General features: G+C 39.9%; 1 pseudogene; it reads left to right on the forward strand.

The window, feature by feature from the left end:
* Positions 1 to 27,859, forward strand: part of LOC100344412 (transmembrane emp24 domain-containing protein 5 pseudogene) — a 73,057-nt pseudogene that overhangs the window by 22,169 nt on the left and 23,029 nt on the right.

Here is a 27,859-nt window from a genome sequence, read left to right on the forward strand (position 1 = left end):
AAGAAAGATATCTCTGGCTAAGAAAAGGATACCCTCTGGCATTTTCCTTGATGAATCCTAGCCCTGATATCAGATAGTATCCCAAAACACAGAAAGGATTTCTGGTGGTTTCTTTTTTAGGACACTGGTTTGCAGACACCAAGAGGTGTTTAGTTTGCCCTGAATTGTGATGAGTAGTTTGTCTGAGAGGAGGCAAATTAGAAATGACAGAAGCAGTTTAGATGAAGTTATTACAAAAAAAGATGAGATTATTATTATCCCAATTCCTTTCCTCCTAGCTTCCTCCTCATCAAGATTCCAAAAATGCACCTCACATATTATTCTCAGGTCATATGTTCAGAATGCACTATACCGCCTCTTGGAAAATCCTTTATTTTGTGATTTTCAGAGAAATATTCACCCAACAACAAGTGTTTCTTTTCAATATCTTCTGCTATTAATATTCAAAGCAAATATACATCATGAAGATAAAATGCTACTACCCTGTTTACAGCACAAAGATAAAGCCAAGCCAATTTTCAAAGGCTACTGGAGCCCCTATTCTTCCACTTACTGGTAAAGTTATTTTATGCAGAACTTAAATTATCTATAATTATATTTTAAAGTGCTGGCCTCATTTTTAACTACTTTATTTATTTTAATTATTTGAGAAGCAAGGAAAGAAGGGAGAGACAAACAGGCAGAGTTCCAATCTATGAATCCACTCCTCAAATGTATACAAAGGCCAGGACTGGGCCAAGCCAAACCTGAGAGCCTGAAATTCAGTCCAGGTCTCCCACATTAATGACAGGAACCCAAACACTTGAGCCCTCACTGCTGCCTCCTAAAGTGGGCATTAACAGAAAACTGGAATCAGATGCAGAGCTGGGACTCAAACTTAGGCACTCTGATGTGGGATGCTGGCATCCTGGATAGCATCTGAACTACTAGGCCAAATACCCACCCCCATTTTTTCATATTTAAAATGGATAATATGACTTTTTTAGAATTTTTTTAGTTTTAAAATTTAACAGCTTTCAACATTTGGCCATATTCACCTCATATGTAAACATTACATACATATACATATATATATAAATAATGCTATTTTTAAGGCACATTCAAACAATGAAAATCACATCCTACATAATTTCACTGGCCACACACTGGTATCATACCCAGTGTACCTATAAACACCAACAACAGTAGACTACTGACCCATGGAGTAATCTTCAACAGAAGGACCACATGTGCCCAATTACACCCCATGCCCAAGTTACCACTCAGCTTGAGTTGAAGCTACTTCAGTTTGCAACTAAAACCATACTCTAACAACTATTCCTTCACCTGAAATTAAAGAGTTGATTGCAGTGAACTACTCAGGTCTAAAATCAAGGCTGAAAACCTATTGACCTTATTGTGATTTCTTAACTATGTTTTCTTAATAGATTTTTATTTAACAGAGAGATAAGAAGACTATGTGTACATGGCATAAATACAGTATTGCACCAGTTTGAGAGTCACTTTTTTTTCACAATTTAACAAATTTGAAATGTGGGTATGTTTTGGAATTGTTATTAGCCAGCAACAAATCTTGCACATCAGTATTTGCACAAAGGTTATTATGGCCTTGGGAAAGAATTTTGGTGACAAAAATGAATCACTCTTTTAATAAATATTGGGTCGCCAGTACTGGTAATGGCATAAGGACAATAATGTGTATAATCACAATGTTAATGATTAAGTCAAAATGTGATTTATTTTAAGTCTAATTTTTAATGTGAAAAAATTTTAAGAATACCAAAATTTATTTTCATTTTATTTCTTTTAATGGTTATAGAGTAGATATGAGAAAAATCCACTTTAAATATATCTAAAAGTACCCTTGCAATAGCATAGAATAAAAGTTCTAGGGAATAAAACATCATATCATGCAGTTTCCAGTTTCACATGGAAGGTTCAATGCTGCTACTCCTTCCTAATAAGTCAAAAGGTGAGCAGACTAAAAAACCAACTGCTCTTCTTGAATCTGTAAGAAAAGTAAAGGCACAGAGCACATTGATGTCCCCAAGACTGGAAACACAGACGGACAGACTCACAAGAGAAAACAGTACCAGAAGAGGAAAACCTGACCTATAACCTACAAATTGCTGAGGCTCTGTATAGACAATTCTTAGAGTTAAAAATATCCATGTCATAGGGGAGCTTCCCCACTTAGTGAGCTTTATCTCCAGGGTTTCAATCAGGTTCTCACAGTAAATATCAGAGAAAATGCTCTGTAATTCCACCAGGGGAGGGTAGAAGTAACTATTTTGAAATGTGCCAGAGTATTCTGCTGCTTTTGACAAGGACTGTTGTCAAGTGAAATTATTTTATCACAGCCTAACCTGCTGGGGTTTTTCCAGAGGCTAACTAACCTGAGGAAAGGGAAACACCCAACTACAAATAGCTTTTGCTACTCTGTCCCATGTAAGGAGAGTGGTAGAGAATGAAAAACACTTGTGAAGTTCACAGTCCAGAAGCATAGATACACTGAAACACTAAGAACTGACTAGCCATAGGATGCTTCCAACACAATGCTACAGTTAACGTAACTTTTTCTCAGTCCTTAAGAATCTTTTCTAATGTATGCTGAGAACAAATTAATTGCTAAATATCAAATTTATAAGTATGTAAGGGTACATTTTAAAGTTCATGGAGAACAGAATTTAAAAGATAAATTTATGTTGATGCAAAAGGGATTTAAAATTTTATGCAACAAAATAATTCTTGCCAAAACAGACTTATCTTTTATTAATATTTTCTATAAACTTTCTGAAGTACTCAGATATGCTTAGATTTTGCCTTCATCTTTAAAAATTATGTCTAATCCTTTACAATGCTTTATTCTTTAAAAAGAACATTAAAACCTCAATTTAGCCATTTGATTGTCAATTCTAATTCTAAAGACAACCCTGTTTGTTGAAGAGTTGGAAACAGCACTGCTAAAGAAATATTCTGGTCCAGTTTCTCATAAAGATAAGTGGTGACATTGTCATCATGACCTGCAGCCTGAGGAAACTCAGCTCAGTTGCTAGGACAAACAGAGATCCTATTGTGAAAGCATGAGTGAGTTTAGGCAGCTCAACATCAAAACACAAAGCGACTGAGGAGAAACCAATTAATTATTGCATTTCCCCATAGGTCAGAGAAAAATAATATTATAAGAGAAATTAGGAATCCAATGCTGAAGATACCATTGTGATTAAAGACATTGCTGGATATATCAAACAATATCCCCAAATTAAAAGCAAAACAGTAAAGACTAAAACAAAGTAACTATAGTTTAATTTACCAATATTATATTTTTAAAAATTAGCAGTAATTGAGTGTAAGGGGAAAAAGGGAGATGGGGGAAGGAGATGGAAGTTTGCTCCTTAACTAATGTTATTATAAATATGTTTTTTTCAATTTTTAATTACAAGATTTGAGATCATCCAAGTAACATATTAAGTTAAATTATGAATCCTAATCAAGTGTTTCAATATAGATGATGTGTTGCAGATTGCTTTCAAGAATGTCCCCAGCAATATTTCTAGTCCAAGATACTCCCCCAGAATACTGCACTCTCCTTGGATCTGGGCAGGACTTTGTTATTGACTCAGTGAATAGAACATGATAAAAATCTTACAGCATGACTTTTGAATCTTAATATAATGTGAAGAAGAGCAAACTAGCCCACACTGAAAGACCATGTGAGCCTAAAGCTAGCATTAAGTTAGAAAATTAGAAATTAAATGAGGTTGTTTTAGTTATCTACTGTTGCATAGCAAATTATCTTAAAACTTGTCAGCTTAAGCTATAAATGCTTATTATTTCATGCAATTTTGAAGGGCCATGAATGCAGGCTACCTTAGATGAGTGGTTCTAGTTCACAGTCCTCATGAGATCACAAGAAAGTTATCAGTTCACAGTCTACCATCTTTAGTCTTAACTAGGGCTGAAGGCTCTGCAATCAGTGTTGCTCATTCAAGTGCCAGCAAATTAGTGTTGAATGCTGATAGGGAGTTTCAGTTTCTTGACATGAGTATTTCTCCACAGGGCTACTTGAGTAACCTTATGACATGGCAGCTGGCGTCCCCTGGACAAATTCTTGAGCAGCAGCAAGCTCTAAGCTGCAGCATATCTTATGGCCTTGCCCTTGAAGCCATAATTTGTTACATCCTATCTATGGGTTAAAATTTTAGTTGGCTTTTCATTACTATAATATAATACCTGAAACAGGATACTCCTGAAGAAAAACAGGTTTATTTTGGTTCATGGTTCTGATGGTTCAAGCCCAAGGTCAGGGACTGATTGGTTCGAATATCTGATGAGGCCAAGGATGGCAACGATTGAATGTACACAAAGGAGTAATCACATAGAAAGCCAGAAACAGAGCAATTAGGCCCAACTCAGACTTTTATAACCAACCCACTCATAAGAACCACTATCCACGACATGTCCCCATTGATCTACGGATCCCTCAGTAACTCTATCTTCTAAACACCATAACTGGCTTCTGCCCTCAGTACCATTAACTCATGACTTTGGAGTTTTAACATTACCTTGAGTTCAAGTGCTCTATTCTTTTCAAATCATAGCACTTACACTGCTTTGTCTATCTAGTATGAGAGCAGGCTGTACAAAACCATGAATACCAAGACCTAAGAATCACTGTAGGCTTCTTAGTCTATCTTCTTTTGCTATAACAAAGCATCCAAGACTAGGTACTTTGTAAATAAAAGGCAGCCTTAACTTAGTTCACATTTAGGAAGTCTGAAAGCCCTATCTGTTCAGCCTCTGGTAAGGGATCCCTGGGCCATGTCATAACATGGTAGATGGCATCATGGTAACAGTGTGTGTATGTGGGAAGGAAATCTCAGTGTCAGACCAAAAGGCAGAGAATCAGAGAATTTCAATCTTGCTCTTACCATAAAAGGGTCCATTTTTGAGGCTGGATTTGTCAGAGGTTTAATATTGGAATAATAACACTTCCTGGCTGGCGCCGCAGCTCACTAGGCTAATCCTCCACCTGCAGTGCCAGCACTCCAGGTTCTAGTCCCAGTCAGGGTGCTGGATTCTGTCCCAGTTGCTCCTCTTCCAGTCCAGCTCTCTGCTGTGGCCCGGGAGTGCAGTGGAGGATGGCCCAAGTGCTTCGGCACTGCACCCACATGGGAGACCAGGAGAAAGAACCTGGCTCCTGGTTTCAGATCAGGGCAGTGCGCCGGCTGTAGCGGACACTTAGGGGGGTGAACCAACAGAAAAAGGAAGACCTTTCTCTCTGTCTCTCTCTCTCACTGCCTAACTCTGCCTGTCAAAAATAAATAAATAAATAAATAAATAAATAAATAACATTTCCTGAAAAAGAGAGAGAATGGGATGATAAATAATCAAAGAAATAATGCAAGGGAAAAAAATTAAAAATTCCATAATTGAAAATCATAAATTTATAGATCAAAATGATACATCAACCACAAAGCACAAAAGGTGAAAATAGAATCTGGACAAGAAAAAACTTTGGGACACGAGAAACAAAAACAAGCTGTCAAGGAAGGGGGGAAACATCCTACAAGGCACAAAAAGCACAGAGACTTCATATTGATCAAAAGCAACTCAAGAAACTGAAAAAGCAACGCCTTCAAAATTCTTGAGGAAAATTATTTCTAACCTAGAATTCTATATTTAATCAAATTGTCACTCAAAATTGTAAATTGTAAAAGAAATGTATACTTCTTGCATTTTACAGAAAATCGCAGTTAGAAGTGCTCCACAAAAATAAAGGATTAAAGCACCAAAGAACATTCCAAGGATATAGGAAATAATAGATACCAAAAAAAAAGCTAAAAGACTTCCCAGGATACTAGCAAAGAAAGCTATCAGATGAAAACTTATACAACACATAAAGGAATATGTAAGGGAAGAAAGAGAGCTAAAGTCTCATTTTCCACTGTGAGAAATTAATAGATGATGTCTAAAAACTGAAAATCAATAATCTGCAATACAAGTATACAGACATAAAAGAAATATGTAAAATAATAATTAGCTAAAATAAGTGAAAGTATAGTGGACATAGAGAAGGTAAACAATGGAGAGGGAATGAGCTTGCTATTACCTATAACAAATGTAAAATTACTTGGTTATTTATACTATGGAAATATAATTCTAATAATTTTAAGAAGAGAGACTTGTGGCCAGTTTGTGATTTAGTGGCTTAAACCACTGTCTACAATGCCAGCTTCCTGTGCCGGCCTGCAGCACAAAGAACCGGGTTTCCTGAAACAGAGAGTGGGAATGCAGGGACAAGGACGCAAAGAATGGAGCCAAGACAAATCCTGATCAAGACTCGTTTATTCAACAAACCCAGTAGTATTTAAACATGACCAGTTGTACACAAGAAGGAGCACAAAAGATGTACATATCAAAAAGACTAAGGAGTTCCCGATTATCTATATCATCTCGTGTGAGAAGTTTAGCAGTGAGATAAGGTTCTTCCTGTCTCTTCCTGGAATCTCCTTAGCCTAATTGTCTCCATTCATATGTTTAAGTGTAAACAAAAAGGGGTGACTGCCTGTGGCTGCCCACAGCTTCCCACCTGCCCCACTTGCAATCCTGCTCCCTGATAACACACCTGGGAAAGCAGCAGAAGATAGCCCAAGTCCTACAAACCCTGCACCATTTGGTAGGTCCTGATGAAGCTCCTGGCATCTGGCTTCATCCTGGCCATTGTGGCAATTTGGGGAGTGAACCAGTGGGTAGAAGTGTCTCTGCATGGTCTTTCTTCTCTCTGTATCTACGCCTTCAAATTAAATAAGTAAATCTTTTTTAAAAAATAATCAAAAGAGGTACTAGGAAGAGATGGCCCCTTTTCTGTATCTAGACATTGTTGCTCTGCACATCAGCCCTTGAACTACTGTAAATGTTCCCAGGAGGAGCACGCACTGAAGATGGTGATACAGAATTCTGGACAAGCTGTAGTCCTAGAGTCCTAGATGACATTAATGAACCACTGAAAAACCAACTCTGAAAAACACTCTCTTCAGACTTCTCATTTTTGTGAGATCATACATTTTCTTACTTTTAGAAATGGTTAAATTTTTATTTTAACTTTCAACCAAACACTTTTACTAAGAATACATGGTAAGATTACTAGAACAAAGCAGTGATTGGGTAATGATAGCTGTACCTCTCATATTCCAGTTCTACATGTAATAACGTTCTAATTATGGATACATGAGAGAAAAAATACTTGAAACATTTTCATATGAGTTTGAAACAGGTGATCAAAGACTAAGAACAGGTATACAAAGCTATTATTGTATATGCAAATTGTGGTGAGATAGAACTTATTTCCCTGATAAATACGCCTTATTTATTCTTTTTTGTTGTAGTTAAATGTCTTCCTTCCACTGGTTCACCCCTCAAATGGCTGCTACAACCGGCGCACTGCACCGGTCCAAAGCCAGGAGCCAGGTGCTTCCTCCTGGTCTCCCATGCGGGTGCAGGGCCCAAGCACCTGGGCCATCCTCTACTGCCTTCCCGGGCCACAGCAGAGAGCTGGACTGTAAGAGTAGCAACCAGGATAGAACTGGCTCCCCAACTAGGACTAGAACCCAGTGTGCCAGTGCTACAGGCAGAGGATTAGCCTAGTGAGCCATGGTGCCAGCCATCATTTTTTTCTAAATGCTATTCAACTGACACTAAGGCACCAGCATGAACTTGGAATTTGCATGAATGAAATTATAGCGTTCCATTCAAGAATTTCTCAGTCTTTGAGAAGACAATCATTTAAAGTAATCAAGACAATTAATGTCACCTATGTCTACAATGTCTGGCAAGTGCTTCAGATAACTTTAAAGTAGCTCACTGATTTAGAATAAGGTAGCGTGAGTTACCCTCTTGGTCACTTTTGCAGATGAGAAAATGTACCTAGTTGAAATAACAGAGTAATCAAATAAATCTCCATTTTCAATATGACCAAAGAATTGAAATAAAGGTCTTGTAGACTGGGAGAATAAAGAGAAAGATATTGAAACACATCAGATTCCTCACAAAGTTCACGGATTTGAGAATCAAAAATGATGGAATAGAGAGGCCCTGCATCTGCCTCTGCCACGGAATAGAACCAGCACAGCAAAGGAAAGACTGTGCTTCCAGGACATTGACTGAAGGAAAACTTCAGTAAAGAAGTTAAGGGGGCTGGTGCCACGGCTCAATAGGCTAATCTTCTGCCTTGCAGCACTGGTACTCCAGGTTCTAGTCCTGTTTGGGGCACCAGATTCTGTCCCGCTTGCCCCTCTTCCAGGCCAGCTCTCTTCTGTGGCCCGGGAGTGCAGTGGAGAATGGCCCAAGTGCTTGGGGTCCTGCACCTGCATGGGAGACCAGGAGAAGCACCTGGCTCCTGGCTTCGGATCAGCGCGGTGCGCCGGCCACAGAGCGCTGGCCACAGCGGCCATTGGAGGGTGAACCAACAGTAAAGGAAGACCTTTCTCTCTGTCTGTCTCTTTCTCTCTCTCACTGTCCACTCTGCCTGTCAAAAAAATTTTTAAAAAAAAAGTTAAAGGAATTCAAAACATCACGGAGACATCAAAAGCCTGCAGAGAAAGAAGACAAAAAGTACACTGCAGCTCCAACCTTGGCTCCCTGGCCAGGGTGACTCCATCTTGCCAGGAAAAGAGTCATGTGAGTTCTCCCTGTGGGACCCTACCTAAATTCCACTACTCCAGATATATATCTTCCAGTGAAAAACCCCCAAAATGATCTACCTGTAAGACCTGAGTAAGTCCTCCACTATACCCTGCAGCTCTGGGACTGGCAATATAAGTCTCAGGAGCACCTTGACCTTCCCTGTGGGACCTAGGGAAGCCTCTATTTCCTTTCCACTGCTACAGATCCATTATTTCCAGGACACAATCACCCCCATAACCTATACTTTTTCTGTGGGACCTGAACAAGATACATTTCCTCCCCTGAAGCTACAGGACTATGACCATTAGTACTATATTCCTCTGAGCCTTCAGAATCCATCCTGCAAGATCTAGAAAAGACCTTAACAAATTACGTGTTCCAGGTCCAAATGTGCCAGTGAACAATCTCCACCATAACTAGCAATTACTCCATGGAACCAGAGTAAGTAGTGGGACTTTTGGTGCTATACATTCCAGCCCCACATGGCCTACCCAGAAGTACCTGGAGAGGGTCCAATCTACATCACACAGTTTCAGTAAAATAAATATTGGTGCCATAGCTCTCCCCCTCAAACTATGCAGGCTTCCTGGAAGGACATTAGGACAATATCCTCTGTGTTCCACAGTACCAGAAATGTGGCTACTGTCATTGCAAACCCTGGTATGATTGATACCCAGCCCTCTGGAGCTCTAAGATACACACCTTTGGAAGTCCATGTCCAATTCAAAATCATACTACCACTTCCATTAACTGCTGCCAGCTAGATAATTATGGTGCTTGAAGACATTGTTGATGGTGAACATAACTGAAGAAGTTACTAAGAAGTTATATTTCTGGGTTCACTTAAAACCAAAAGCAAAGCAAATACCCATTGATGCCTGCATTCCATCTGAACAAAAAAAGTCCTTTCAAACAAAAGCTACTACATAAAGATCAAACTGATCTATGTGTACATTTACCACTGTAATTACACAGAAGACATAAAAAATCAAGGAAGTGTGACAGCTCCAAAAGAACACAATAGATCTCCACAAACAGACCCCTATTTGAAGGAAATCTATGAAATGCCTGAAAATGAATCAAAATAGTGATGCTAAAGAAACTCAGTGACAAAAAAAAAATAAAAAAAATAAAATAAATAAATTAAAAAAATAAAAATAAAAAAAAAAGCCGGCGCCGCGGCTCACTAGGCTAATCCTCCGCCTTGTGGCGCCGGCACACCGGGTTCTAGTCCCAGTCGGGGCGCCGGATTCTGTCCCTGTTGCCCCTCTTCCAGGCCAGCTCTCTGCTGTGGCCAGAGGGTGCAGTGGAGGATGGCCTAAGTGCTTGGACCCTGCACCCCATGGGAGACCAGGAGAAGCACCTGGCTCCTGCCATCAGATCAACACGGTGCGCCAGCCGCAGCACACCGGCCGCGGCGGCCATTGGAGGGTGAACCAGCGGCAAAGGAAGACCTTTCTCTCTATCTCTCTCACTGTCCACTCTGCCTGTCCAAAAAAAAAAAAAGAAACTCAGTGAGATGAAAGGAAATACAGGTAGTCAATTCAAACAAATTAGGAACATACTCCATGAGATGAGTAATTGAACAAAGAGATATAAGCCATTAAAAAATAAATGAGAAATTTTGGAGCTATAAACTTCAAACAACAAAATAAAAAATACAACTGAGGGCCGGCGCCGCGGCTCACTAGGCTAATCCTCCGCCTAGCGGCGCCGGCACACCGGGTTCTAGTCCCAGTTGGGGCGCCGGATTCTGTCCCGGTTGCCCCTCTTCCAGGCCAGCTCTCTGCTGTGGCCAGGGAGTGCAGTGGAGGATGGCCCAAGTACTTGGGCCCTGCACCTCATGGAAGACCAGGAAAAGCACCTGGCTCCTGGCTCCTGGCTCCTGCCATCAGATCAGCGCCGTGCGCCAGCCGCAGCGCGCCGGCTGCGGCGGCCATTGGAGGGTGAACCAACGGCAAAAGGAAGACCTTTCTCTCTGTCTCTCTCTCTCACTGTCCACTCTGCCTGTCAAAAAATAGAAAATAAAAAAAAATAAAAAAAAAATACAACTGAGAAATTTAATAATAAAATGGAACAAGTAAAACAATTTCTTATCTTCAGGACAAGACTTTTGAAATAATATAGTCAGCAATTTAAAAGAATGAAGAAAGTTGATGAGATATATGGAATATCATTCAGCAAACAAATATTTATATAATAGGATTACATGAAGGACAACAGGAAAGGTCACAAAAATAAAATATGAATATTTCTGAAGGCCATCCAAATATAGGAAGCTCCAAGGACCCAAACTAGAGTCAAACAAAAAATGCTTTCTCCAAGGCATATTATAGTCAAATTGTCAAAAGATAAAATGAGATAATCCTAAAGACAGTGAAAGAAAAGCTTCAAGTTACATATAAAGGAAAACCCATTACATTAGCAGACTTATTACCAGTAACTCTAAGAAGATAATGGGATGATAAATTAAAGGTCTTGAATGAAAAAAAGTTTCAAACCAAGAATATTAGAGAAGTGAAGAAGAAATAAGCAACATATTAAAAATCAGCAAGCAATCACCAAAAAAGCGGTAAGTTTTTATCTATCAATATTAAATTTGAATGTAAATGGATTAAATCTATCAGTCAAAAAATACAGCTTAGGCAAACATTTTTTTAAAAACAAACTTAACTATGTGCTATCTACAAGAAACTCATATCACAGTTAAAAAATACACATAGACTGAAAGTGAAGGATTGGGAAAAAGTGCCATGGAAAAGAAAATTAAAAATATACATGAGTTTTATTCATACCAGATAAAACACTTCAAACCATCATCATGAAATAATGTGAAGGCAGTAAATCTCCTAATAAAACTACAAAAGAAGTTCAAAAAGACCAATAGGAATATTTTTTAAAATGGCAGTACCATGTCATTACCTATCAATAATAACCTTGAATGTAAGTGGACTAAACTCTCCAATTAAATCATACAGACTGGTTAATGGAATTAAAAAACACAATACATCTATAAGCTGCCAACAAGAAAAACACCTCATCAAGAAAGATACACATAGACTGAAAGTAAAAGGGTGGAAAAGATATTCCATGCTAACAAAAAGGAAAAATGAACAGGAGTAATCATTCTAACATCAAAAAATGGACTTTAAGTCAACAGCTATTAAAAGAAAAAATGAGATTGGATTAAGATGGTAGAATAGCTGGTACCACGGCTCACTTGGCTAATCCTCCGCCTGCAGTGCGGGCACACCGGGTTCTAGTCCCGGTTGGGGTACCGGATTCTGTCCCAGATGCTCCTCTTCCATTCCAGCTCTCTGCTGTGGCCCGGGAAGGCAGTGGAGGATGGCCCAAGTGCTTGGGCCCTGCACCCACATGGGAGACCAGGATGAAGCACCTGGTTCCTGTCTGCGGATCGGCGCAATGCATCGGCCAGATGCCGGCCGTAGTGGCCATTTAGGGGATGAACCAACGGAAGGAAGGCCTTTCTCTCTGTCTTTCTTTCCTACTGCCTAACTCTGCCTGTCAAAAAAAAAAAAATGGCAGAATAGGGAGGGAGCTTGCTGCTCTAGTCTAGGAGAAGATAGTTTTTAAAAAGTTAAGAGAGTGCAGCCTCAGGGATGAGCTAGAGTAAAAATGGCAAAGGAAGCTCCACACAAAATACAGGGACACTATGGATCTAGTGGAGGGGGAAGACACACACAACTCAGGACCCCAGCAGCCAAGAACATCAGCACCAGCTCTGTAGTGAAGTGAGACCAGTCTGTTGCAGCCTGAGTCACTGGCAATAAAGCTGTGGAAAGACCCTGAACAGAATCTGGCTTGGATCCCTGTCGGGGACAGCGTACCTGCGAAAATAGAAGAGAAAAAAAAGGGGGCTCATTTCTCTCTCCACAACTACCCAGCAATTGTTGCTGTTGATTTCTTTCTGAGAGGATTCGTTCTGAGAGGAGGAGTATGGTGGGGGCAAGAGGCGCAGAGTCACCACACAAACCCCGGGAGTCAGGTGAAAACAGGCCTGAGGCAACCAGCCTGCAGAATCCTTTATTTCAGTTGCTACAGCTGCTTATATAGCCAAGGCAGCCAATCCAGTCAAGGGGTGGTATATGCCCTAACCAATCACAGCCTGTTGCCAGGCAGTTTCCAAAGCCATCAATCACAGCCTGTTGCCAGTCAGGCTATTGTTGCCAGGCAGTTTCTGAAACCATCCAATCACGGCCTGCTGTCAGTCAGGCTCTGTTGTCATGTGGTTTCAGAAGCCATCCAATCACAGCCTATTGCCAGGCAATTTCTGTTGTCAGCGGCCATCTTGGCATGACCTTTTCACCTCCTCATTCCACCACATGCAATGATATCTTATAACAAGCCGATGGAGGGCAGGCATAATTTTGAACATATGTAACAGCCAACCAGCTCATGTGTGCAAGTCAAGCATCCAGCCAATCAGAAATGCATGAGTCTGGCAGGGAAAACTGACAGAGGGCTGGGTGCTCATGGCTATAAGAGACTTGTGTACCAGGACTGTGAAAACACTGTGTCTTCATGGGAGGATTCAGGGTGTGGATGGGACTTTGGAGTACTGTGGTAGGCTCCACATGTTCAGTGCTCCCTGATTTCATGCGGAGGATCATCGCTGCAGAATCTGTGTTTACATCAGGACTACACAGATTCTTTGTGTGGTTCTTGAGGCACAGCAGATGAATATTAGACCCATTGGGGCTAATATCTAGGTACTTGTTTCCTTTGAGGAGAGTGGGTGAACTGAGATTACACCAACAGAGCAGAACAAAAGAGATTTACCATGCCAAACCTGAGTGTCATCAAGGACACTCTCTTCACCATGGAGCACAGAAAAGAGCTACCTGGCCACTCTCCAGCACACACCTCTACGTATTCACTGAAAAAGCAGCAATCCACTAATCCACACAGGGATAGTCCAAAAGTAAAAGCCATCGCAAGGAAAAAAACAAAGAAGAAACCAAGACGTACTACAAGACAATTATAATCAAAAAACCCTGCTATTAGTACAAAAATAAATGGATAGACCAATGGAACACAATAGAAACAACAAAAAACGATACAAATCACTTTTTTGAACGTTTATTTAATAAATATAAATTTGCAAAGTACAGCTTTTGGATTACAGTGGCTTTTTCCCTCCATAAATTCCCCCGAAACTGCAACACTCCCATCTCCCGCTCCCTATCCATTCCATTCACATCAATTCAATTATAATTATCTTTATATACAGAAGTTCAATTTAGATTGGCGCCATGGCTCACTAGGCTAATCTTCCACCTGCAGCTCTGGCACCCCAAGTTCTAGTCCCAGTTGGGGTGCTGGTATTGTCCCAGTTGCCCCTCTTCCAGTCTAGCTCTCTCCTGTGGCCAAGGAAGGCAGTGGAGGATGGCCCAGTGCTTGAACCACTGCACCCACATGGGAGACCAGAAAGAAGCACTTGGCTCCAGGCCGTAGCAGCCACTTGGGGGGTGAACCAACAGAAGGAAGACCTTTCTCTCTCTCTCTCTCTCTCTCTCTCTCTCTCTCATTGTCTAACTGCACATGTAAAAAAAAGATCAATTTAGTATATATTAAGTAAAGATTTCAACAGTCTGCACCCATATAGAAACACAAAGAGTAAAGTACTGATTGAGTACTAGTTATAGCATTAATTCACATTAGACAACACATTAAGGACAGTAATCCTACATGAGGAGTCAGTGCACAGTGACTCCTGTTGTTGACTTAACAATTTGACACTCTTGTTTATGGCATCAGTAATCACCCTAGGATATTATCATGAGTTGCCAAGGCTATGGAAGTCTTTTGAGTTCACCGACTCTGATCTTATTTAGACAAGATCATAGTCAGAGTGGTAGTTCTCTCCTCCCTTCAGAGAAAGATGCCTCCTTTTTGATGGCCCATTCTTTCCACTGGGATGTCACTCACAGAGACATTTCATTTAGGTTTTTTTTGTTTTTTTTGTTTGTTTGTTTGTTTGTTTGTTTTTTGCCAGAGTGTCTTGGATTTCCATGCCTGCAAAACTCTCATGGGATCTTCAGCCAGATCCGAATGCCTTAAAGGCTGATTCTGAGGCCAGAGTTATTTAGGACATCTGCCATTCTATGAGTCTGCTGTGTATCCCGCTTCCCATGTTGGATTGTTCTCTCTCTTTCTAATTCTATAAGTTAGTATTAGCAGAAACAAGTCTTGTTTATGTAATCCCTGTGACTCTTAATCCTTTCATTATGATCAATTGTGAACTGAAACTGGTCACTTGGACTAGTGAGATGGCATTAGTACATGCCAATTGATGGGATTGAATTGGAATACCCTGGCACGTCTCTAACTCCACCATTTGGGGCAAGTATGATTGAGCATGTCCCAAATTGTACATCTCCTCCCTCTCTTATTCCCACACTTATATTTAACAGATATCACTTTTCAGCTAAATTTAAACACCTAAGAATAATTGTGTGTTAACTAAAGAGTTTCTCATAGTGTCCATTTCATTTCAACAGGTTTCCTTTTTGGTGCTCGGTTAGTTGTCACCGATCAGGGAGAACATCTGATATTTGACCCTTTGGGACTGGCTCTTTTCACTCAGCATGATGTTTTCCTGATTCTTCAATTTTTTTGCAAATGACTGGATTTCATTGCACTTCACTCCTGTATAGTATTCTACAGAGTACATATCCCATAATTTCTTTATCCAGTCTACTGTTGATGGGCATTTCGGTTGGTTCCAGGTCTTAGCTATTGTGAATTGAACTGCAATGAACATTAAGGTGCAGACAGCTTGTTTGTTTGCCAATTTAATTTCCTTTGGATAAATTCCAAGGAGTGGGATGGCTGGGTTGTATGGTAGAGTTATATTCAGGTTTCTGAGGAATCTCCAAACTGACTTCCATAGTGGCTTGACCAGTTTGCATTCCAACCAACAGTGGGTTAGTGTCCCTTTTTCCCCACATCCTCGCCAGCATCTGTTGTTGGTAGATTTGTATGTGAGCCATTAAAATCAGGGTGAGGTGAAACCTCATTGTGGTTTTGATTTGCATTTCCCTATTGCTAGTGATCCTCAACATTTTTTCATGTGTCTGTTGGCCATTTCTATTCCTCTCTAGAAAAATGTCTATTGAGGTCCTTGGCCCATTTCTTAAGTGGGTTGTTTGCATTGTTGTTGTGGAGTTTCTTGATATCTTTGTAGATTCTGGTTATTAATCCTCTATCTGTTTCATAGTTTACAAATATTTTTTTCCAATTCTGTAGGTTACCACTTCACTTTCCTGTTTCTTTGGCCATACAAAATAATTTGATGGTGATGGGTTGTAGATTTATATCTTTAATCCATGTTGAGTGGATATTTGTGTAAGGTGTAAGGTAGGGGTCTTCTTTAATGCTCCTTCACTTTTCCCAGCACCATTTAGTGAATAGACTGTCCTTGCTCCAGGAATTGGTTTTAGATCCTTGATCAAATATAAGTTGGTTGTAGGTGTTTGGGTTGATTTTCTGGAGTTTCTTTTCTGTTCCATGGGTCTATCCATCTGTTTCTGTACCAGCACCATGCTGTTTTGATTACAACTACCCTGTAGTATGTCCTGAAATCTGGTATTGTGATGCCTCCAGCTTTGTTCTTGTTGTACAAGATTGCTTTAGCTATTCAAGGCCTCCTGTGTCTTCATATGAATTTGAGCATCATTTTTTCCAGATCTGAGAAGAAGGTCTTCGGTATCTTGATTGGTATTGCATTGAATGTATAAATTGCTTTTGGGAGAATGGACATTTTGATGATATTGTATCTTCCACTACATGAGCATGGAAGATATTCCATGTTTTGGTATCCTCTTCGATTTCTTTCTTTAAGGTTTTGTAATTAGGTTTATTCCAAGGTATTTGTTTGTTTTTGTGGCTATTGTGAATGAGATTGATCTTAGATATTCTTTCTCAGCCGTGGCATTGCCTGTGTATACAAAGGCTGTTGATTTTTGTGCATTGATTTTATACCCTGCTACTTTGCCAAACTCTTCTATGAGTTCCAATAGTCTCTTAGTAGAGTTCTTTGGGTCCCCTAAATAAACAATCATGTCATCTGCAAAGAGGGATAGTTTGACTTCTAGCTTCCCAATGTGTATCCCTTTAATTTCTTTTTCTTGCCTAATAGCTCTGGCTAAAACTTCCAGAACTATATTGAATAGCAGTGGTGAGAGTGGGCATCCCTGTCTGGTACCAGATCTCAGTGGAAATGCTTCCAACTTTTCCCCATTCAATAGGATGTTGGCTGTGGGTTTTCATAAATTGCTTTGATTGTATTGAGGAATGTTCCTTCCACACCCAGTTTGCTTAGAGTTTTCATCATGAAAGCGTGTTGTATTTTATCAAATGCTTTCTCTGCATCTATTGAGATAATCACATCATTTTTCTTCTGCAGTCTGTTAATGTGGTGTATCACACTGATTGTTTTGTGAGCATTGAACCATCCCTGCATACCATGGATAAATCCCACTTGGTCTGGGTGGATGATCTTTCTGATGTGCTGCTGCACTCTATTGGCCAGAATTTTATTGAGCATTTTTGCGTGTATGTCAATCAGGGATATTGGTCTGTAATTCTCTTTCAAAGCTGCATCTTTTTCCGGCTTAGGAATTAAGGTGATGCTGGCTTCATAGAAAGAATTTGTGAGGATTCCCTCTTTTTCGATTGTTCTGAATAGTTTGAGAAGAATTGGAGTTAGTTCTTCTTTAAATGTCTATTAAAATTCACCAGTGAATCCTTCTGGTCCTGGGCTTTTCTTTGTTGGAAGGGACTTTATTACTGTTTCAATTTCTGTTTCAGTTATGGGTCTGTTTAGGTTTTCTATGTCTTCTTGGTTCAATCATGGTAGGGTGCTTGTGGCCAAGAATCTATCCATTTCTGATAGATTTTCCTGTTTGCTGGCATACAAGTCCTTGTAGTAATTTCTGATGATTCTTTTTATTTCTGTGGTGTCTGTTGTTACATTTCTTTTTTCATCTATGATTTTAATGATTTGGGTCTTCTCTCTCATTTTTTAGTTAGTTTGGCCAATGGTGTGTCAATTTTGTTTATTTTTTTTTAAACCAGCTCCTCGTTTGGCTGATTTTTTTGTAATTTTTTTTTATTCAATCCTGTTGATTTCTTCTCTGATTTTCATTATTTCTCTTCTCCTACTAGATTTGAGTCTGGTTTGCTGCAGTTTTTCTAGATCTTTGAGATGCACTGAAAGGTCATCTATTTGGTGCCTTTCCAATTTCTTGATGTATGCACCTATTGCTCTAAACTTTCCTCTTAACACTGCTTTTGCCGTATCCCATAAGTTTTGATATGTTGTGCTGTTATCCTCTTTTACTTCCAGAAAGTTTTTGATTTCACTTTTGATTTCTTCTATGACCCACTGTTCATTCAGGAGTGTGTTGTTCAGTCTCCATGTGTTTGCATATGCTCTAGGGATTCCTAATTGCTAATTTCCAGCTTCATTCCACTGTGGTCTGAGAAGCTGCATGCTATGACTCTAATTCTTTTGAAATGCTGAGACTTTCTTTATGGCCTAATATGTGGTCAATCCTAGAGTAGGTTCCATGTACAGCTGAGAAGAATGAGTATGTTTAAAGTGTAGGATGAAAGTTCTGTAGATATCTGTTACATCCCTTTGGGCTATAGTGTCGATTAAATCTGCTGTTTCCTTGTTGATCTTCTGTCCGGTTGATCTATTTCTGAGAGTAGTGTATTGAAGTCCCCCAATATTATTTTATTGGAGTCTATGTCTCCCTTTAAGTCCCTTAACATAACTTTTAAATAAACCTGTGCCCTGTATTCATTTATAATAGTTACATCTTCCTGTTGAGTTGATCCCTTAATTATATAGTACCCCTCTTTGTCTCTCTTGACAGTTTCTGTGTTAAAGTTTATTTTGTCTGATATTAAGATGGCTACGCCCGCTCTTTTTTCATTTCTGTTGGCATGGTATATCTTTTTCCAGCCTTTCACTTTCAGTCTGTATGGATCTTTGTTGGAAAGATGTGTTTCTTATAAGCAGCAAATAGATGTGTTTTCTTCCTTAATCTATTTAGCCAGTCTGTGTAATTTAACAGGAGAGTTCAGGCCATTCACTTTCTTATTTTATTTTATTTTATTTTATTTTATGAACATAAATATCCAAAGTACAGCTTATGGATTACAATAGTCCCCCCCACACAGCTTACCTCCCACCAACAACACTCCCCTCTCCCACTCCCTCTCCCCTTCCATTCACATCAATATTCATTTTCAATTATCTTTATATATAGTAGATAAATTTAGCATATATTAAGTAAAGATTTCAACAGTTTGCACCCATACAGAAACACAAAGTGTAAAATACTATTTGAGTACTCGTTATAGCATTAATTAAACACCTAAGAGTAATTGTGTATTAATTACAGAGTTCAACCAATAGTTTTAAGTAGAACATAAAACATACTAAAAGGGTAAAGTATTAAGTTCTTTTTGTTTGTTTGTTATATAGTTATTTTTATTTAATAAATGTGAATTTACAAAGTGCAACTTTTGTATTGTTTTGGCTTCCCCCCTCCAACCTCCCTCCCTCCCGTGGCCCTCCCCTCTCCCACTCCCTCTCCCATCCCACCCTTCATCGAGTTTTCATTTTCAATTACCTTCATATACTGAAGATCAACTTAGTATACACTAAGCAAGAATTTCAACAGGCTGTACTCACACAACCGCACAAGGTATAGGGTATTGTTTGACTAGTAGTGTTGTTTTTAAGTATCATAGTAAAGCACATTAAGGACAGAGATCCTACGTGGGGAACATGTACCCAGTGACTCCCGTTGTTGATTTAACAATTGGCACTCTTATTTATGATGTCAGCAATCACCCAAGACTCTTGCTATGAGCTATCTAGGCTATGGAAGCCCCTTGAGTTCACCGACTCTGAACTTGTTTAGTCAAGGCCGTATCACAGTGCAGGTTCCTTCCTCCCTTCAGAGAAAGGCGCCTCTCTGCTTGATGGCCTGTCCCTTCTGCTGGGGTCTTGTTCACCAGGATCTTTCATTTAGATTGTTTTTTGCCACCGTGTCATGGCTTTCCATGCCTGTGAGACTCTCATGGACCTTTTAGCCAGATCCGAATGTCCCAAGGGTTGATTCTGAGGCAGGAGTGCTGCCATTCTATGAGTCTGCTGTGTGTCCTGCTTCCCCCACAGGATCATTCTCTCCCTTTTAATTCTATCCTTCATCATTTGCTTACACTGGTCTTATTTGTGAAATCTCATCAACACATACCCTATCTTTTTGATCGGTTGTGTATTTATACTTATCACTTTACCAAGTGCGCTGGCATTGGTACCTGCCTCATTGGTAAGATTGAGTTGAAATCCCCTGGCACATTTCTAGTTCAACCATTGGAGGTAAGTCTGAGTGAGCATGTGCCGACCTATATATCTCCTCCCTCTCTTATTCCCACTCCTATGTTTAACAGAGACCACTTTTATGTTAATTTTAAATGCCTACGAATGATTGTACATTGATTACAGAGTTCAACCAGTGGTCTTATGTAGAACAAACAGAGCAACAACAACAACAATGATAAAAACAATAAAAGGAATAAAATAGTAAGTTGTTCCTCAACAGTCTAGACAAGGGCAGATCATGTCATTGTCTCTCATAGTGTCCATTTCATATCAATGGGTATCATTTTAGATGCTCGTTTAGTTGCCATCGATCAGGGAGAACATATAATATTTGTCCACTTTGGACTGGCTTATTTCACTCAGCATGATGTTTTTTCCAGCTTCCTCCATTTTGTTGTAAATGCCCTGATTTCATTGTTTTTTACTGCTGTATAGTGTTCCATAGAGTACATATGCCATAGTTTCTTTATCCAGTCATCTGTTGATGGACATTTAGGTTGATTCCATGTCTTAGCTATTGTGAATTGAGCTGCAACAAATATTGAGGTGCAAATGGCTCTTTCTTTTCTCCCCTTTAATTCCATTTGGGTAAATTCCAAGGAGTGGGATGGCTGGGTCCTGTGGTAGTGCTATATTCAGGTTTCTGAGGATTCTCCAAACTGTCTTCCATAGTGGCTTTATCAGTTTTCATTCACACCAACAGTGGATTAGTGTCCCTTTTTCCCCATATCCTTGCCAGCATCTGTTGTTGGTTGATTTCTGTATATGAGCCAATCTAACTGGAGTGAGGTGGAATCTCATTGTGGTTTTGATCTGCATTTCCCTGATAGCTAGGGATCCTGAGCATTTTTTCATGTGTCTGTTGGCCATTTGGATTTCCTCTTTTGAAAAATGTCTGTTAAGGTCCTTGGCCCATCTTTTTATTGGGTTGTTTGTTTTGATTCTGTGGTGTTTCTTGATCATTTTATAGATTCTAGTTGTTAATCCTTTATCTGTTGTGTAGTTTGTGAATAATGTCTCCCATTCTGTTGGTTGCCTCTTCACTTTCTTGACTGTTTCCTTTGCTGTAAAGAAACTTCAATTTGAAGTAATCCCATTTGTTTACTTTATCTTTGATTACCCGTGCCTGTGGGGTCTTCTCCAGGAATTCTTCGCCTGTTCCAATATCTTGAAGGGTTTCCCCTATGCTCTCAATTAGTTTCATGGTGTCGTTGCACATCTCTAGTTCTATGATCCATGTTGAGTGGAGTTTTGTATAAGGTGTAAGATAGGGGTCTTGCTTCATACTGCGGCATGTGGACATCCAGTTTTCCTAGCACCATTTGTTGAAGAGGCTGTCCTTGTTCCAGGGGTTGGTTTTAGGTCCTTTGTCAAATATGAGTTGGATATAGATGTGTGGATTGATCTCCGGTGTTTCTATTCTTTTCCATTGGTCTATCCATCTGTTTTTGTACCAGTACCAGGCTGTTTTGATTATAACTGCCCTGTAGTATGTCTTGAAGTCTGGAATTGTGATTCCTCCGGCCTTGCTTTTATTGTAAAGGATTGCTTTAGCTATTCTCGGTCTTCTATTTCTCCATATGAATTTCAGCATCATTTTTTCTAGGTCTTTGAAGAATGACTTTGGTATTTTGATTGGTATTGCATTTATCACCTAAGTGTTTTATTGTAACCTTAAAAGCCTTTTTGATATGTAAATCTTTTGTGCTCCTTCTTGTAATCAACTGGTCATGTTTAAATACTACTGGATTTATTCAATAAACGAACCTTGATCAGGAAAAAAAAAAGAATGACTTTGGTATTTTGATTGGTATTGCATTAAACTTGTAAATTGCTTTTGGGAGAATGGACATTTTGATTATATTGATTCTTCCAATCCATGAGCATGGCAGGTTTTTCCATTTTTTTGTGTCGTCTTCTATTTCTTTCTTTAAGGTTTTGTAATTTTCATCATAGAGGTCTTTGACATCTTTGGTTAAATTTATTCCAAGGTACTTTATTGTTTTTGTGGCTACCATGAATGGAATTGATCTTAGAAGTTCTTCCTCTGCCCTGGCATTATCTGTGTATACAAAAGCTGTTGATTTCTGAGTGTTGACTTTGTATCCTGCTACTTTACCAAACTCTTCTATGAGTTCCAATAGTCTCTTATAGGAGTTTATCGAGTCCCCTATATATAGTATCATGTCATCTGCAAATAGGGATAGTTTAACTTCCTCCTTTCCCATTTGTATCCCTTTAATTTCTTTTTCTTGCCTGATGGCCCTGGCTAACACTTCTAGGACTATATTAAATAGTAATGGTGAGAGTGGGCATCCCTGTCTGGTGCCAGTTTTCAATGGAAATGCCTCCAACTTTTCCCCATTCAATATGATGCTGGCAATTGGTTTATCATAGACTGCCTTAATTGTGTTGAGGAATGTTCCTTTTAACCCCAATTTGATTAGGGTTTTCATCATGAAAGGGTGTTGTATTCTGTCAAATGCTTTCTCTGTATCTATTGAGATACTCATATGATTTTTGTTTCTCAATTTATTAATGTTATGTATTACATTGATTGACTTTCGAATATTGAACCATCCCTGCATACCAGGGATAAATCCCACTTGGTCCAGGTGAATGATCTTTCTGATGTGCAGTTGGATTCGGTTTGCCAGAATTTTGTTGAGTATTTTTGCATCTATGTTCATCAGGGAGATAGGTCTGTAGCTTTCCTTCTCTGTTGTGTCTTTTCCGGGCTTAGGAATTAAGGTGATATTGGCTTCGTAGAAAGAATTTGGGATGATTCCCTCCCTTTCAATCGTTTTTCAATAATTTGAGAAGAACTGGTGTTAGTTGTTCTCTAAATGTCTGATAAAATTCTGCAGTGAAGCCATCCGGTCCTGGGCTCTTCTTTTTTGGTAGTGCGTTTATTACTGATTCAATTTCTTCCATGGTTATGGGTCTGTTTAGATTTTCTATATCTTCATGGCTCAGTTTAGGAAGGTTGTATTTGTCCAGGAATCTATCCATTTCTTCCAGGTTCCCCAATTTGTTAGCATACATCTCTTTGTAGTGGTTTATTATGATTCTTTTTATTTCTGTTGTGTCTGTTGCTACATTTCCATTACTATCTTTGATTTTACATATTTGGGTTTTCTCCTTTTTTTGAGTAGTTGGGCCAATGGTGTGTCGATTTTGTTTATTTTTTTTCAAAGAACCAGCTCCTAGTTTTGCTGATCTTTTGTATTGCTTTTTTGGTTTCAATTCTGTTTATTTCTTCTCTGATCTTTAGTATTTCTTTCCTGCATCTGGATTTGGGCTTGATTTGCTGCTGTTTTTCTAAATCTTTGAGGTGCATGGAGAGTTCATTTATTTGGTTCCTTTCCAGCTTCTTGATGTAGGCACCAATTGCTATAAACTTTCCTCTTAGCACTGCTTTTGCTGTGTCCCACAGGTTTTGATAGGTTGTGTTATCATTTTCATTTGTTTCTAGAAATCTTTTGATTTCTCTTTTAATTTCTTCGATGACCCACTGTTCGTTTAGGATCATGTTGTCCATTCTCCATATGTTTGCATATGGTGTAGAGATTCTTGGGTTGTTGATTTTGAGTTTCACTGCACTATGGTCTGAGAAGCTGCATGGTATAGTTTCAATTTTTTTGAATTTGTTGAGGCTCCCTTTATGGCCTAGCATATGGTCAATCCTAGAGAATGTTCCATGTGCTGGGGAGAAATACACAAACTCTGTGTCTGTGGGGTGGAAGGTTCTGAAGATGTCTATTAGGTCTATTTGGTCCATAGCATCAATTAGCTCTGTTGTTTCCTTGTTGAATTTCTGCCTGGTTGATCTGTCCATTGGTGAGAGTGGGATGTTGAAGTCTCCTGTCACTATTGTATTTGAATCTATATCTCCCTTTAAATCCTTTAGTACTTCTTTCAGGTAGCCAGGTGCCTTTATTAGGTGCATATACATTTATAATAGTCATGTCTTCCTGTTGGATAGATCCTTTGATCATTATATAGTGCCCTTCTCTGTCTCTTTTAATAGTTTTTATGTTAAAGTCTATTTTGTCTGATATTAGGATGGCCACACCAGCTCTTTTTTGATTTCCATTAGCTTGGAGTATCTTTTTCCATCCTTTCACTTTCAGTCTGCGTGCATCTTTGCTGATAAGGTGTGTCTCCTGAAGGCAGCATATAGATGGATTCTCTTTCTTGATCCAATCAGCTAGTCTATGTCTCTTTGTAGTAGAATTAAGACCATTCTCATTCAGTGTGATTATTGTTAAGCACTGTCTTTTCCCATTCATGTTTCCTGAAACGAGCTGTTTATGTATTTTGAACTTTGTTTGTAGGTTACTCTACATTCGTTTTTTTTTTTTTTTTTTGTAGTGAAGTTCTTGTTTTTGTATTTCTGTGTGCAGCATGTCTTTGAGCAAGTGTTGTAGGGTTGGATGCAGGGATACAAATTCTTTCAGTTTCTGTTTGTCGTGGAAGATCTTTATTTCCCCTTCATTCATAAATGATAGCTTTGCAGGGTATAGTATTCTAGGTTGGCATTGTTTGTCTTTTTTTTTTTTTTTTTTTTGACAGGCAGAGTGGACAGTGAGAGAGAGAGACAGAGAGAAAGGTCTTCCTTTGCCGTTGGTTCACCCTCCAATGGCCGCCACGGTCGGTGCACTGCGTGCGGCCGGCGCACCGCGCTGATCCGATGGCAAGAGCCAGGTACTTATCCTGGTCTCCCATGGGGTGCAGGGCCCAAGCACTTGGGCCATCCTCCACTGCACTGCCTGGCCACAGCAGAGAGCTGGCCTGGAAGAGGGGCAACCAGGACAGAATCTGGCACCCCGACCAGGACTAGAACCTGGTGTGCCAGCGCTGCAAGGCGGAGGATTAGCCTAGTGAGCTGCAGCGCCGGCCCATTGTTTGTCTTTTAAAACTTGAAATATATCATGCCATTGTCTCCTTGCCTGTACTGTTTGTGATGAGAAGTCTGGGGTGAGTCTGATAAACTTACCCCTGAATGTGATTTGTCGTTTTTCTCTGGAACATTTTAGGATTTGTTCTTTGTGTGTCACTGAGCTGAGTGTTGCCACAATGTGTCGCAGTGAATTTCTCTTCTGGTCTACCCTATTCAGAGTCCTGGCTATCTGTTGAATTTGCCTGTTGTTATCCAGCTGCCTTTGTTTGAAGTTTTCTGATATTATTTCATTGAAAACACCTTCCAATCCATTCTCTCTTTCCACCCCCTCAGGGACTCCTATTATCCGAACATTACACCGTTTGATTTAATCTTGTAGGTCTCCGACCATATTTTTTAATTTTTTAATTTCTTCTTCCTGCGTTTGAACTGACTGTATTATTTCTGGAAGTTTGTCTTCGAATTCTGATATTCGGTCTTCTATTTCATCTGTTCGATTTCCGAGGGATTCCATGGTGTTTTTTATATGGTCAATTGAGTTTTTCATTTCCAGTATTTCATTCTGGCTTCTCTTTAGGATCTCTAATCCTTGGGCTTGTTTTTCGTTCAGCTCTCAACACTGTTTCTCATTATTTCTAAGTAATCTGATTATTAATTTTCTGAATTCTTTTTCTGGCATAGTTTCAAATTCTTCTTCTTCAGCCTCTGTTTTGGTTGGTTTAGTCTGCTCCATTGGCGAGTTTATATGTTCTTCAATATTCTTATTGTGGGTTTTTGTTTTGTTTTTTGGCATTCCGTCTGGGTGGTTTTTCAGGTTGATTGCCCTCTGCTATGGGCTGTTGTGAGTCTGTACCAATATCCAGTGTAAGCAGGCTGCTCTGCCTTCTAGAGTTTGTTTATTTCTTTTACTTATTTATTTTTTGTAACTTGAGTGGGCTGGTGTCAGGGCTTTGAGGTGCCAATCTCCGCCCCTTAGGGGCCTGTTTCCTTGTTCGCCCTTATGTGACTGTGCCTGGGGTTCGTTGATCAGCCACTCTTTTTCACTGCACCTCCTGCGTGAGGACTGCCAAGTAGCTCCAGACCACCTTTGGACTCCACCCCTGCTGCTTCCTCCTTCGGAGCAGAGGCCAGCCTCCTTTAAGCCCAAATGTAAACAAACAAGATGGCTGCACTCTGCCCACTGCAGCTCTGAGTGTGGGTTGGGCAGCTCCTAAGGATCCTGGAATTTTTGATCCCTCAGTTCGTCCCCCTGGATCCTGCCCTCTTCCCGTGGGCACTATTCAATTTTTTTTTTCTGGTAACTTGAGTAGACTGGTGTCAGGGCTTTGAGCTGCCCTCCCTCGCTGCCCGCCCCTGCGCAAGGAGTGTCCTATCGCTCCACTCCACCTTTGGGCTCCGCCTCTGAAGGTTAGTGCGGAGGCAGAGGCAGTTCTCCTTTAAGCCCAAATGTAAACAAACAAGATGGCTGCTTCCCGCCCGCTGCAGCTCCGATTTGGGGGAACATTCCTGGATTGTTTAGTCCCTCAGTTAGACCCCCTGAATCGCACACTCTTTCTGCAGGCGCTACTCACTCTGTTCCATTTTCTATTTCCTCCCCCACTCAGTCGTGTGTGTCTCAGTGTCCATCCCAGGGTGGGTTGGGGGTGGGGCAGCGGTGGTTATTACAGCAGTGCTGGGCGAGCACCCTGTCTCCCCTGTGCTTCCAGCACTGGTGCGTACACACTCCTGCTGGTGTCCTGCTCTTCAGGCATCCACGTCCTCCTCGCAGGTCCACCCTGTCTCCCCCATTTAACAAGAGCTTCCCTTTCCCCGAAACTACAAATTCTCACCCCTCTTTGAATCTTCCCTTCCCAGACCATCAGTGTGCTCCCTCCCTATTCCACTATCTTGGAACCCGCCATTCACTTTCAATGTGACTATTTTGAAGTAGTGACTTTGTTTGCCCTGCCATTTTCCCAAAGATATTTCTAATATATGCTTTGAACTTCCCATAATCTTTTACTAGGAGGTTTTCTTCCTTTACCTTCTTTCATATTGATGACCGTGTTTCTGTGTTTTTGTGTGTAACACATCTTTAAGCATCTTTTCCAGGGCTGGATGAGTGGTGACAAATTCTTTCAATTTCTGTTTGCCATGAAAGCTCTTTATTTCACCTTCATTCACAAATGAGAGCTTTGCAGGATATAATATTCTGGGCTGGCAGTTTTTCTCTCTTAGTACCTGGGCCATATCTCGCCATTCCCTCCTAGCCTGTAGGGTTTCTGGTGAGAAGTCTGCTGTGAGTCTAATTGGAGATCCTCTGAGAGTAATCTGACAGTTCTCTTTTGCACATTTTAGAATCTTTTCTTTCTGTTTCACTGTAGTGAGTTTGATTACAATGTGTCATGGTGAGGATCTCTTTTGGTCATGTTTATTGGGGGTTCTATGTGCTTCCTGTACTAAGATGTCTCTGTCCTTCTCCAAACCCGGGAAGTTCTCTGCTAGTATCTCGCTAAAAAGGCCTTCTAATCCTTTCTCTCTCTTCATGCCTTCAGGATCTCCTAGAACCTGAATGTTGAGTTTTTTAGTAGGATCATGTAGATCCCCAGCAATATTTTTTAGATTTCTGATTTCCTCTTCTTTTCTTTGGTTTGACTGTATACTTTCCTGTGCTCTGTCTTCTAAGTCCCATATTCTCTCTTCTATCTCACTGATTCTTTTTTGAAGGGTCTAAAATGTGTTTTTCATTTGCTCTATTGAATTCTTCATTTTATTTTGATTTCTCTTCAGTATCTCAATTTCATGTTCTACTAAATTCCTCATTTCATTTTGATTCCTCCTTAAGATTTCATTTTCATGAGAGAGAT

This window comes from Oryctolagus cuniculus, chromosome 5, assembly GCF_051225735.1.
Source record: "Oryctolagus cuniculus isolate XC-2025 breed Fujian yellow rabbit chromosome 5, ASM5122573v1, whole genome shotgun sequence".
Lineage (NCBI taxonomy): Eukaryota > Metazoa > Chordata > Mammalia > Lagomorpha > Leporidae > Oryctolagus > Oryctolagus cuniculus.